This window comes from Triticum dicoccoides, chromosome 4A, assembly GCF_002162155.2.
Source record: "Triticum dicoccoides isolate Atlit2015 ecotype Zavitan chromosome 4A, WEW_v2.0, whole genome shotgun sequence".
NCBI lineage: Eukaryota > Viridiplantae > Streptophyta > Magnoliopsida > Poales > Poaceae > Triticum > Triticum dicoccoides.
In genome coordinates, this window is record NC_041386.1 from 190525426 (window position 1) to 190536096 (window position 10671).

The window sequence follows — 10671 nt, forward strand, 5'->3', positions numbered from 1 at the left end:
CATTCGAGATCTTAGCGCCGCCATGCAATTCTTCTCCATCCCTCCTTCCGGCGTGCACCCCGAGAAGGGACAACAGTCCTCCGAACCCCGCCATCCTGTATGGGAGAGGGGCAATCAGGTTTTTGGGGAGCACACTCCTATGACTGCTGCCAGTGACGACTTCCTCAATGACAGCCTTCTTCCCCGACCTCGGTAACCTCTTCATCAACAACATGAGTGACAACATCAACCACAGCGGTTCTGCTCCCGCTGTATAGTATGTGATTCTATCCTCCTGATTTAGTCTGCATCATTACTTTGATCTTTGGAATTGTCGTCATGATCTATTTACTGTTGATTCGGATTACATATCATAGTAAATTGCTCATATATTCAACAATCCAATCCAAAAACCTGATTATAGGCAATTTACTCTGAGTGGTTTTGCTGCGTTTTTGAAGCCGCCTACTTTTAAGGGGGTGCAATATAAAAGGTGGCGCACACGAGCAATATATTGGTTTCAGATCATGTACTGCTATGCCGCCACTAAGGGTAAGCCTGAGGGCGATCTCAATCCTACACAGCAGGAAGCTTTTGAGAACATGGATACCCTCTTCAAAGCCGCCCTGCTGAGTGTTCTTGGCTATTCCATTGTGGATTCATATATGTTGTTTGGCAGTGGCAAAAACATGTGGGCTGCGCTCGAGGCCACATTTGGGGCCTTGGGCACTGGCAACGAGTTGTACGTCATGGAGCAATTCTGTGACTACAAGATGACTGATGAGCGCTCTGTTGTTCAGCAGACTCGTGAGATACAGTCACTTGCTAAGGAACTTGAGTACTTCAAGTGTGTGTTACCAGACAAATTCGTTGTTGGGACCATCATTGCCAAGCTTCCACCTTCGTGGAATGATTTTGCTACTTCTCTGAAAAACAAGAGACATGAGTTTTCCGTTTCAGATCTCATTAGCACTCTTCATTTTGAAGAGAAGGCAAGAGCAAAAGACACACATGCTTGGGTCGCTGAGGGAGCTTCTAGTGCCCACATGGAACACGAGAAGAACTTGCAGCCCAACCAGCCCCAAAACAACAAGAACAAATCTTAGGGGAAAGGCAAGTTTGATGCAAAGAACAAGCCGTCACATTCTACCAACTTCAAGAAGAATTCTCATAACGGGAAGGGATACAAACCACAATTTTGGTTGCACCGCACAAAACATATATGGCTGCATCTACCTGCTATCAGCTAACCTCATAGTGCTCTAGGTATTCCTACATTCGTAACTAGGTACAATCACCACCGCAAGATGAAATAAGCTTATTCTTACGTTGACTTGCTGATTGCAGTGCGAAACGATGCTGTCATATTTGAATCTTCTCTGAATTCTTTTATGTATGATTGGTTATCTTTGCAAGTCTCTTCGAATTATCAATTTGGTTTGGCCTACTAGATTGATCTTTCTTGCAATGGGAGAAATGCTTAGCTTTGGGTTCAATCTTGCGGTGTCCTTTCCCAGTGACAGTAGGGGCAGCAAGGCACGTATTGTATTGTTGCCATCGAGGATAACAAGATGGGGTTTTCATCATATTGCATGAGTTTATCCCTCTACATCATGTCATCTTGCTTAAGGCATTACTCTGTTTTCATGAACTTAATACTCTAGATGCATGCTGGATAGCGGTCGATGAGTGGAGTAATAGTAGTAGGTGCAGGCAGGAGTCGGTCTACTTGTCTCGGACGTGATGCCTATATACATGATCATACCTAGATATTCTCATAACTATGCTCAATTCTGTCAATTGCTCAATAGTAATTTGTTCACCCACCGTAGAATACTTATGCTCTCGAGAGAAGCCACTAGTGAAACCTATGGCCCCCGGGTCTATCTTCATCATATTAATCTCCCAATACATAGTTATTTCCTTTGCTTTTACTTTGCTTTTATTTTACTTTGCATCTTTATCATAAAAATACCAAAAATATTATCTTATCATATATATCATATCTCACTCTCGTAAGTGGCCATGTAGGGATTGACAACCCCTTATCGCGTTGGTTGCGAGGATTTATTTGTTTTGTGCAGGTACGAGGGACTGGCATGTAGCCTCCTACTGGATTGATACCTTGGTTCTCAAAAACTGAGGGAAATACTTACGTTACTTTGCTGCATCATCCCTTCCTCTTTGGGAAAAACCAACGCAGTGCTCAAGAGGTAGCAAGAAGGATTTCTGGTGCCGTTGCCGGGGAGGTCTACGCAAAAGTCAATATACCAAGTACCCATCACATACCCTTATCTCCCGCATTACATTATTTTACATTTGCCTCTCGTTTTCCTCTCCCCCACTTCACCCTTGCTGTTTTATTCGCCCTCTATCTTTATCCTCCCTCTCTTTTCGCTCGCCTTTCTTCCGCCATGACTGAATCAAAAAGGGTTGGGGGTTCTCTCCAGAGTTTTAGTACTTTGGACAACCCTTCTATTCTCGCTAAGCTCATAAATAAGGATACTATGGAAAAACCTACCGGAGTTATCAATGAGAGTCTTAATAATTTTGATGAAGATGATTCTGGAATTTTTCGTTATTTACTTGATGAATCTTTGAAAGATGCTTGGTATAGACTATTAAGGATCAGGGCCAGCTATGTTCCTCAATATCAAATTGAAGTTTACTTAAAAAGCTTTTATATTGCCCTTCCTTCTTCTTTTAACCATGTCTTAGATTCTATATTTGAAGAAGGTTTTCTTTAAGGGGATGTCGTAGACACTTATGAAAAAAATGAGAACTATATTTGAGCACCCCATGAATGAGAAAGTTGAATCTACATCTCTTTTGCTCTCTTACCAAAACGAATCTATTAAAGAGATAAAGGCTAGCCTATATACAAATTTCTGTAACATACTTAATCTTTCTTATACCATTAATAGCCATGTGCTTTATAAAAATAGAAGGATTAATTCTATAGATAGCAAGTTTTCTCTTTTCTTTCCTAATACCAAAGATGGCAATACCTAGATCTATCCTTGCTTGTTATGCCTAGCTAGGGGCGTTAAATGATAGCGCTTGTTGGGAGGAAACCCAATTTTATTTTTATTCCTTGCTTTTTGCTCCTGTTTAGTAATAAATAAATTATCTAGGATCTGTTTTGGTTGTGTTTTTTGTGTTTAATTAGTGTTTGTGCCAAGTAGAACCGTTGGGAAGACTTGGGGAAAGTCTTGTTACACTTGCTGTAAACAACGGAAACTTTAGCGCTCACGAGAACTGCTGCAATTTTTATTTGGAAAGTGCTATTTAGTTAATTATTTTTGAAGATGATTAATAGATAAATTCCTCACGTCCAGAAATTTATTTTAGAATTTTTGGGGTTTCAGATCTTGCTCTAGCTACAGATTACTACAGACTGTTCTGTTTTTCACAGATTCTGTTTTTTGTGTGTTGTTTGCTTATTTGGATGAATCTATGGCTAGTAAAATAGTTTATAAACCATAGATAAGTTGGAATACAGTAGGTTTAACACCAATATAAATAAAGAATGAGTTCATTACAGTACCTTGAAGTGGTCTTTTGTTTTCTTTCGCTAATGGAGCTCACGAGATTTTCTACTTTGAGTTTTGTGTTGTGAAGTTTTCATGTTTTGGGTAAAGATTTGATGGATTATGGAAAAAGGAGTGGAAAGAGCCTAAGCTTGGGGATTACCATGGCACCCCCAAGATAATCTAAGGACACCTAAAAACGAAAGCTTGGGGATACCCGGAAGGCATCCCCTCTTTCGTCTACTTCTATCGGTAATTTTACTTGGAGCTATATTTTTATTGGCCACATGATATGTGTTTTGCTTGGAGCGTCTTGTATGATTTGATTCTTTACTTTTTAGTTTACCACAATCATCCTGGCTGTACACACCTTTTGAGAGATCCATACATGATTTGGAATTTGTTAGAATACTCTATGTGCTTCGTTTATATCTTTTGAGTTATATAGTTTTGCTCTAGTACTTCACTTATATCTTTTAGAGCACGATGGTGGATTTGTTTTATAGAAACTATTGATCTCTCATGCTTCACTTAGATTATTTTGAGAGTCTTAAATAGCATGGTAATTTTCTTAAAATCCTAATATGCTAGGTATTCAAGATTAGTAAAATTTTCTTATGAGAGTTTTGAATACTAAGAGAAGTTTGATGCTTGATTTGAGATATGGGGGTAATAATATCAAAGTCGTGCTAGTTGAGTAGTTGTGAAATTGAGAAATGCTTGTGTTGAAGTTTGCAAGTCCCGTAGCATGCACATATGTTAAATGTTATGTAACAAATTTGAAACATGAGGTGTTATTTGATTGTCCTCCTTATGAGTGGCGGTCGGGGACGAGCGATGGTCTTTCCTACCAATCTATCCCCCTAGGAGCATGCGCATAGTGCCGAGGTTTTTGATGACTTGTAGATTTTTGCAATAAGTATGTGAGTTCTTTATGACTAATGTTGAGTCCATGGATTATATGCACTCTCACCCTTCCATCGTTGCTAGCCTCTTCGGTACCGTGCATTGCCCTTTCTCACATTGAGAGTTGGCGCAAACTTCGCCGGTGCATCCAAAACCCGTGAGATGATACACTCTTTCACACATAAAACTCCTTATATCTTCCTCAAAACAGCCACCATACCTACCTATTATGGCATTACCATAGCCATTCCGAGATATATTGCCATGCAACTTTCCACCATTCCGTTTATCATGACACATTCATTATTGTCATATTGCTTAGCATGATCATGTAGTTGACATAGTATTTGTGGCAAAGCCACCATTCATAATTCTTTCATACATGTCACTCTTGGTCCATTGCATATCCCGGTACACCGCCGGAGGCATTCATATAGAGTCATCTTTTGTTCTAGTATCGAGTTGTAATCATTGAGTTGTAAATAAATAGAAGTGTGATGATCATCATTTTCTAGAGCATTGTCCCAAGTGAGGAATCATAAAAAAGAGAAGGCCCAAAAAAGGGGGAAAGAGAAAGGCCATTGAAAAGAGAAGGCCCAAAAAAATGAGAGAAAAAGAGATAAGGGACAATGTTACTATCCTTTGCCACACTTGTGCTTCAAAGTAGCACCGTAATCTTCATTATAAAGAGTCTCTTGTTTTGTCACTTTCATATACTAGTGGAAATTTTCATTATAGAACTTGGCTTGTATATTCCAACAATGGGCCTCCTCAAGTGCCCTAGGTCTTCGTGAGCAAGCAAGTTGGATGCACACCCACTTAGTTTATTTTGTTGAGCTTTCATACATTTATAGCTCTAGTGCATCCGTTGCATGGCAATCCCTACTCCTTGCATTAACATCAATCGGTGGGCATCTCCATAGCCCATTGATTAGCCTCGTTGATGTGAGACTTTCTCCTTTTTTCTCCACATAACCCCCTCATTATATTCTATTCCACCCATAGTGCTATGTCCATGGCTCGCGCTCATATATTGCATGAAAAGTTTATAGGTTTGAGATTACTAAAGTATGAAACAATTGCTTGGCTTGTCATCGAGGTTGTGCATGATGAGAGCATTCTTGCGTGACGGAAATGGAGCATGACTAAAATATATGATTTTGTAGGGATGAACTTTCTTTGGCCATGTTATTTTGAGAAGACATAATTGCTTAGTTAGTATGCTTGAAGTATTATTATGTTTATGTCAATATGAACTTTTGTCTTGAATCTTTAGGATCTGAATATTCATACCACAATTAAGAAGAATTACATTAAAATTATTCCAAGTAGCACTCCGCATCAAAAATTCTGTTTTTATCATTTACCTACTCGAGGACGAGCAGGAATTAAGCTTGGGGATGCTTGATACGTCTCCAACGTATCTATAATTTTTGATTGCTCCATGCTATATTATCTACTGTTTTGGACATTATTGGGCTTTATTATCCACTTTTATATTATTTTTCGGACTAACCTATTAACCGGAGGCCCAACCCAAAATTGTTGTTTTTTGCCTGTTTTAGGGTTTTGAAGAAAGGGAATATCAAAGGGAGTCAAAACGGAATGAAACCTTCGGGAACGTGATTTTCTCAAGGAACAAGACCCAGGAGACTTGGACCCTAAGTCAAGACACAAAAGAGAAGGCCATGAGGTAGGGGCGCGCCTACCCCCCAGGCGCGCCCTCCACCCTCATGGGCCCCCTGTTGCTCCACCGACGTACTCCTTCCTCCTATATATACCTACGTACCCCCAAACGATCAGATACAGAGCCAAAACCCTAATTCCACCGCCATAACTTTCTGTATCCACGAGATCCCATCTTGGGGACTGTTCCGGAGCTCCGCCGGAGGGGGCATCGATCACGGAGGGCTTCTACATCAACACCATAGCCTCTCCGATGAAGTGTCAGTAGTTCACCTCAGACCTACGGGTCCATAGTTAGTAGCTAGATGGCTTCTTCTCTCTTTTTGGATCTCAATACAATGTTCTCCCCCTCTCTTGTGGAGATCTATTCGATGTAATCTTATTTTTGCGGTGTGTTTGTTGAGATCGATGAATTGTGGGTTTATGATCAAGTCTATCTATGAATAATATATGAATCTTCTCTGAATTATTTTATGTATGATTGGTTATCTTTGCAAGTCTCTTCGAATTATCAGTTTGATTTTGCCTACTAGATTGATCTTTCATGCAATCGGAGAAGTGCTTAGCTTTGGGTTCAATCTTGCGGTGTCCTTTCCAAGTGACAGTAGGGGCAGCAAGGCACGTATTGTATTGTTGCCATCGAGGATAACAAGATGGGGTTTTCATCATATTTCAAGAGTTTATCCTTCTACATCATGTCATCTTGCTTAAGGCGTTACTCTGTTTTCATGAACTTAATACTCTAGATGCATGCTGGATAGCGGTCGATGAGTGGAGTAATAGTAGTAGATGCAGCCAGGAGTCGGTCTACTTGTCTCCGACGTGATGCCTGTATACATGATCATACCTAGATATTCTCATAACTATGCTCAATTCTGTCAATTGCTCAACAGTAATTTGTTCACCCACCATAGAATACTTATGCTCTCGAGAGAAGCCACTAGTGAAACCTATGGCCCCCGGGTCTATCTTCATCATATTAATCTCCCAATACTTAGTTATTTCCTTTTCTTTTACTTTGCTTTTATTTTACTTTGCATATTTATCATAAAAAATACCAAAAATATTATCTTATCATATCTATCATATCTCACTCTCGTAAGTGGCCGTGTAGGGATTGACAACCCCTTATCGCCATGGTTGCGAGGATTTATTTGTTTTGTGCAGGTACGAGGGACCTGCGCGTAGCCTCCTACTGGATTGATACCTTGGTTCTCAAAAACTGAGGGAAATACTTACGCTACTTTGCTGCATCATCCCTTCCTCTTCGGGGAAAACCAACGCAGTGCTCAAGAGGTAGCATGGAGTCGACAATCTGGTCGATGCATGGAAGCGGGAACGGGTCTTGGGGGCAGGTCTTGTTGAGGTTGGTGAATTCAATGCACATCAACTCCATCCCGCCTTTCTTGGAGATGACGACGGGGTTTGCCAGCCACTTGGGGTACCGAACCTCGCGAATGACACCCGCAGCCTCCAACTTGCGGGTTTCTTGGACGACGAAAGCTTGCTTCTCTGTGGACTGCTGCCTCGCCTTCTGCTTCATGGGGCGTACATTGGGGCACACCTTCAGGTGGTGCTCTATCACCCTTCTTGGGACCCCCACCAGCTGATCGGGCTCCCAAGCGAACACTTCCTTGTTTGCGTGCAAGAACTTCACCAAAGCCTCCTCCTGACTAAGCTCGAGGTTGGCGCCTATGGTAAAGGTTGCCTCTGAGGACCCGTCCTCGTCAACTGGTACTCGCTTGGTTTCTGCCTTGTCCTGAGTAAAAAAACTACTTCTTCTTGGTTGGTGCGGCTCCCTTGGAATTGAAGGTATCCGCATCGATGGGCTGCGCTGTTGCGGCGGCCTTGAGGGCAAGCTTGAGAGTCATCAAGGCTTCCTTGGTGTCCCCCTTGATGGCGAGGACACCCTTGCTCCCAGGCATCTTCATGAGGTTGTAAGCCGGATGGGTTGCTGCCATGAACAGGGCCAGAGCTGGGTACCCGAGGATGGCGTTGTACCGGAGGACGATGTGGGCGATGTCGAAGTCGATGAGCTCGGTGCGGTAGTTGTCGCGCGTGCCGAAGGTTACGGGGAGGCAGATCTGTCCCAAGGATCAGGCGGAGCCCCCACCAACCCCCGAGAAAGGCTTGCTAGGGCGGAGCCGCTCGAGCGGTACGTGAAGAAGGTTGAAGGCCTCGACAGAGAGCACGTTGAGGCCGGTGCTGCCGTCGACGAGCGTTTTGGTGATGGACATGTGGCAGATGGTGGGCGTGCAAAGCATTGGGAGCGCACCCGAGCCGATGGTGGAGGCGGGGTGATCCCCTGAGTCAAAGGTGAGGTCGGTGAGGGAGTCTTGGATTAGGGGGTCTCCGGACAGCCGGACTATATCCTTTGGCCGGACTGTTGGACTATGAAGATACAAAATTGAAGACTTCGTCTCGTGTCCGGATGGGACTCTCCTTGGCGTGGAAGGCAAGCTTGGCAATACGGATATTAGATCTCCTCCCTTGTAACTGACTTTGTGTAACCCTAGCCCCCTCCGTTGTCTATATAAACCAGAGGGTTTAGTCCGTAGGACAACAGACAATCATACCATAGGCTAGCTTCTAGGGTTTAGCCTCTACAATCTCGTGGTAGATCAACTCTTGTAATACTCTATAGTCAAAAAAAACTCTTGTAATACTCATATCATCAAGATCAATCTAGCAGAATGTAGGGTATTACCTCCATCAAGAGGGCCTGAAGCTGGGTAAACATCGTGTCCCCCGTCTCCTATTACCATCCGCCTTAGACGCATAGTTCGGGACCCCCTACCCGAGATCCGCCGGTTTTGACACCGACATTGGTGCTTTCATTGAGAGTTCCACTGTGTCATCATCATAAGGAGGGATGGCTTGTCTCGTTGTCAAGAACAACATCACCTCTGGGGGAGCCCTGGCTGTAGGCCAAACTCTCCGACTAGGCGGCTTCGTCATTACCACCCGCTCGGCCGTTGCGCCGATGATGACTTCTTGGGTCATCGACAATAGCCTCCACATCGGCTCAAAATTCACGAGCAGATGGATCCAATGGAGCTCTCCTCTTTGAACGAGCTCTTGGATCGCATCGCCGCTTTGGGAGTCGCTACGGACTACAATCGGATTGGGCTTAAACCCGACCAAAGGGAGACTAACTCTCCGCCGGTCACCCATCTGATAGCGATGGTGGAGGAGCAATGCGGCGATTCTCCCTCTATCCTAAGGACGAACTATGTCCGGATTCCCGAGCTCTCCGAGCCGGATACCTGCCCACGGGAGGACCTCGTCCTAACCCTGAACCTAGAATCAGGCGGTCGGTGTCAAAACCGGCGGGTAGGGGGTCCCGAACTGTGCGTCTAAGGCTGATGGTAACAGGAGACAGGGCACATGATGTTTACCCAGCTTCGGGCCCTCTTGATGGAGGTAATACCCTATGTCCTGCTTGATTGTTCTTGATGATATGAGTATTACAAGAGTTGATCTACCACGAGATCATAGAGGCTAAACCCTAGAAGCTAGCCTATGGTATGATTGTATGTTGTCCTACGGACTAAACCCTCCGGTTTATATAGACACCGGAGGGGGCTAGGGTTACACAATGTCGGTTACAAGGGAGGAGATCTACATATCCGTATTGCCTAGCTTGCCTTCCACGCCAAGGAGAGTCCCATATGGACACGGGACAAAGTCTTCAATCTTGTATCTTCATAGTCCAACAGTCCGGCTGTCCGGAGACCCCCTAATCCAGGACTCCCTCAGTAGCCCCTGAACCAGGCTTCAATTACGATGAGTCCGGCGCGCAGTTTTGTCTTCGGCATTGCAAGGCGGGTTCCTCCTCCGAATACTCCATAGAAGATTTTGGACCCAAGGATAGTGTCCGGCCCTGCAAAATAATTTCCACATACCACCGTAGAGAGAATAATATTTCCACAAATCTAATCTGCTGGCGCGTCTTGACAGCCCAACGTTATGTCATGGCCCGGTCATTATTCGAACCGTTTTTCTCAACCAGCATGTCACAGCCCTAGAATATTGTTTGTAAATAGTTGCATCTTCATCCAGGCATCATATTTAAATTTCTGAAACTTGAACTGAGGAATTTTGGAAGCCTAAAAAACTTAAATAAAAGAGGGGCAAAGAACCCTGGTAAATGCATTCAATGTTTTCAAAATGGCCTTAAATAATGTTGGTTATATTTTGGCAAGGGTTTTGCACCAAACCAAAAATAATGAACATTTTTGAGGAATATTTTGAGCACTGAATTTAAATCATTACTTTATTTGCATTTGGAACTATATTCATAACTTGTATAGAATATATTTCCAAATACCCTGAAACATTTTATGTGCTTTTGGAAAAGTCCATTAAGCAGCATAAATATTTTCAGAGGAGTTTTTGGCATTGTTTGAATTATTTTTAAATTCAAAACAGTGGCAAAACAGATTAAATAAAAGAAAACAGAACTGAAATAGAAATAAATAGAAAGGGAGAGAAGGCCACCTGGGCCACCTACCTGGCGCCACTTACCTGGCCCAGCTCACCCAACGGCCCAGCCCACCGCCGCCCCCCC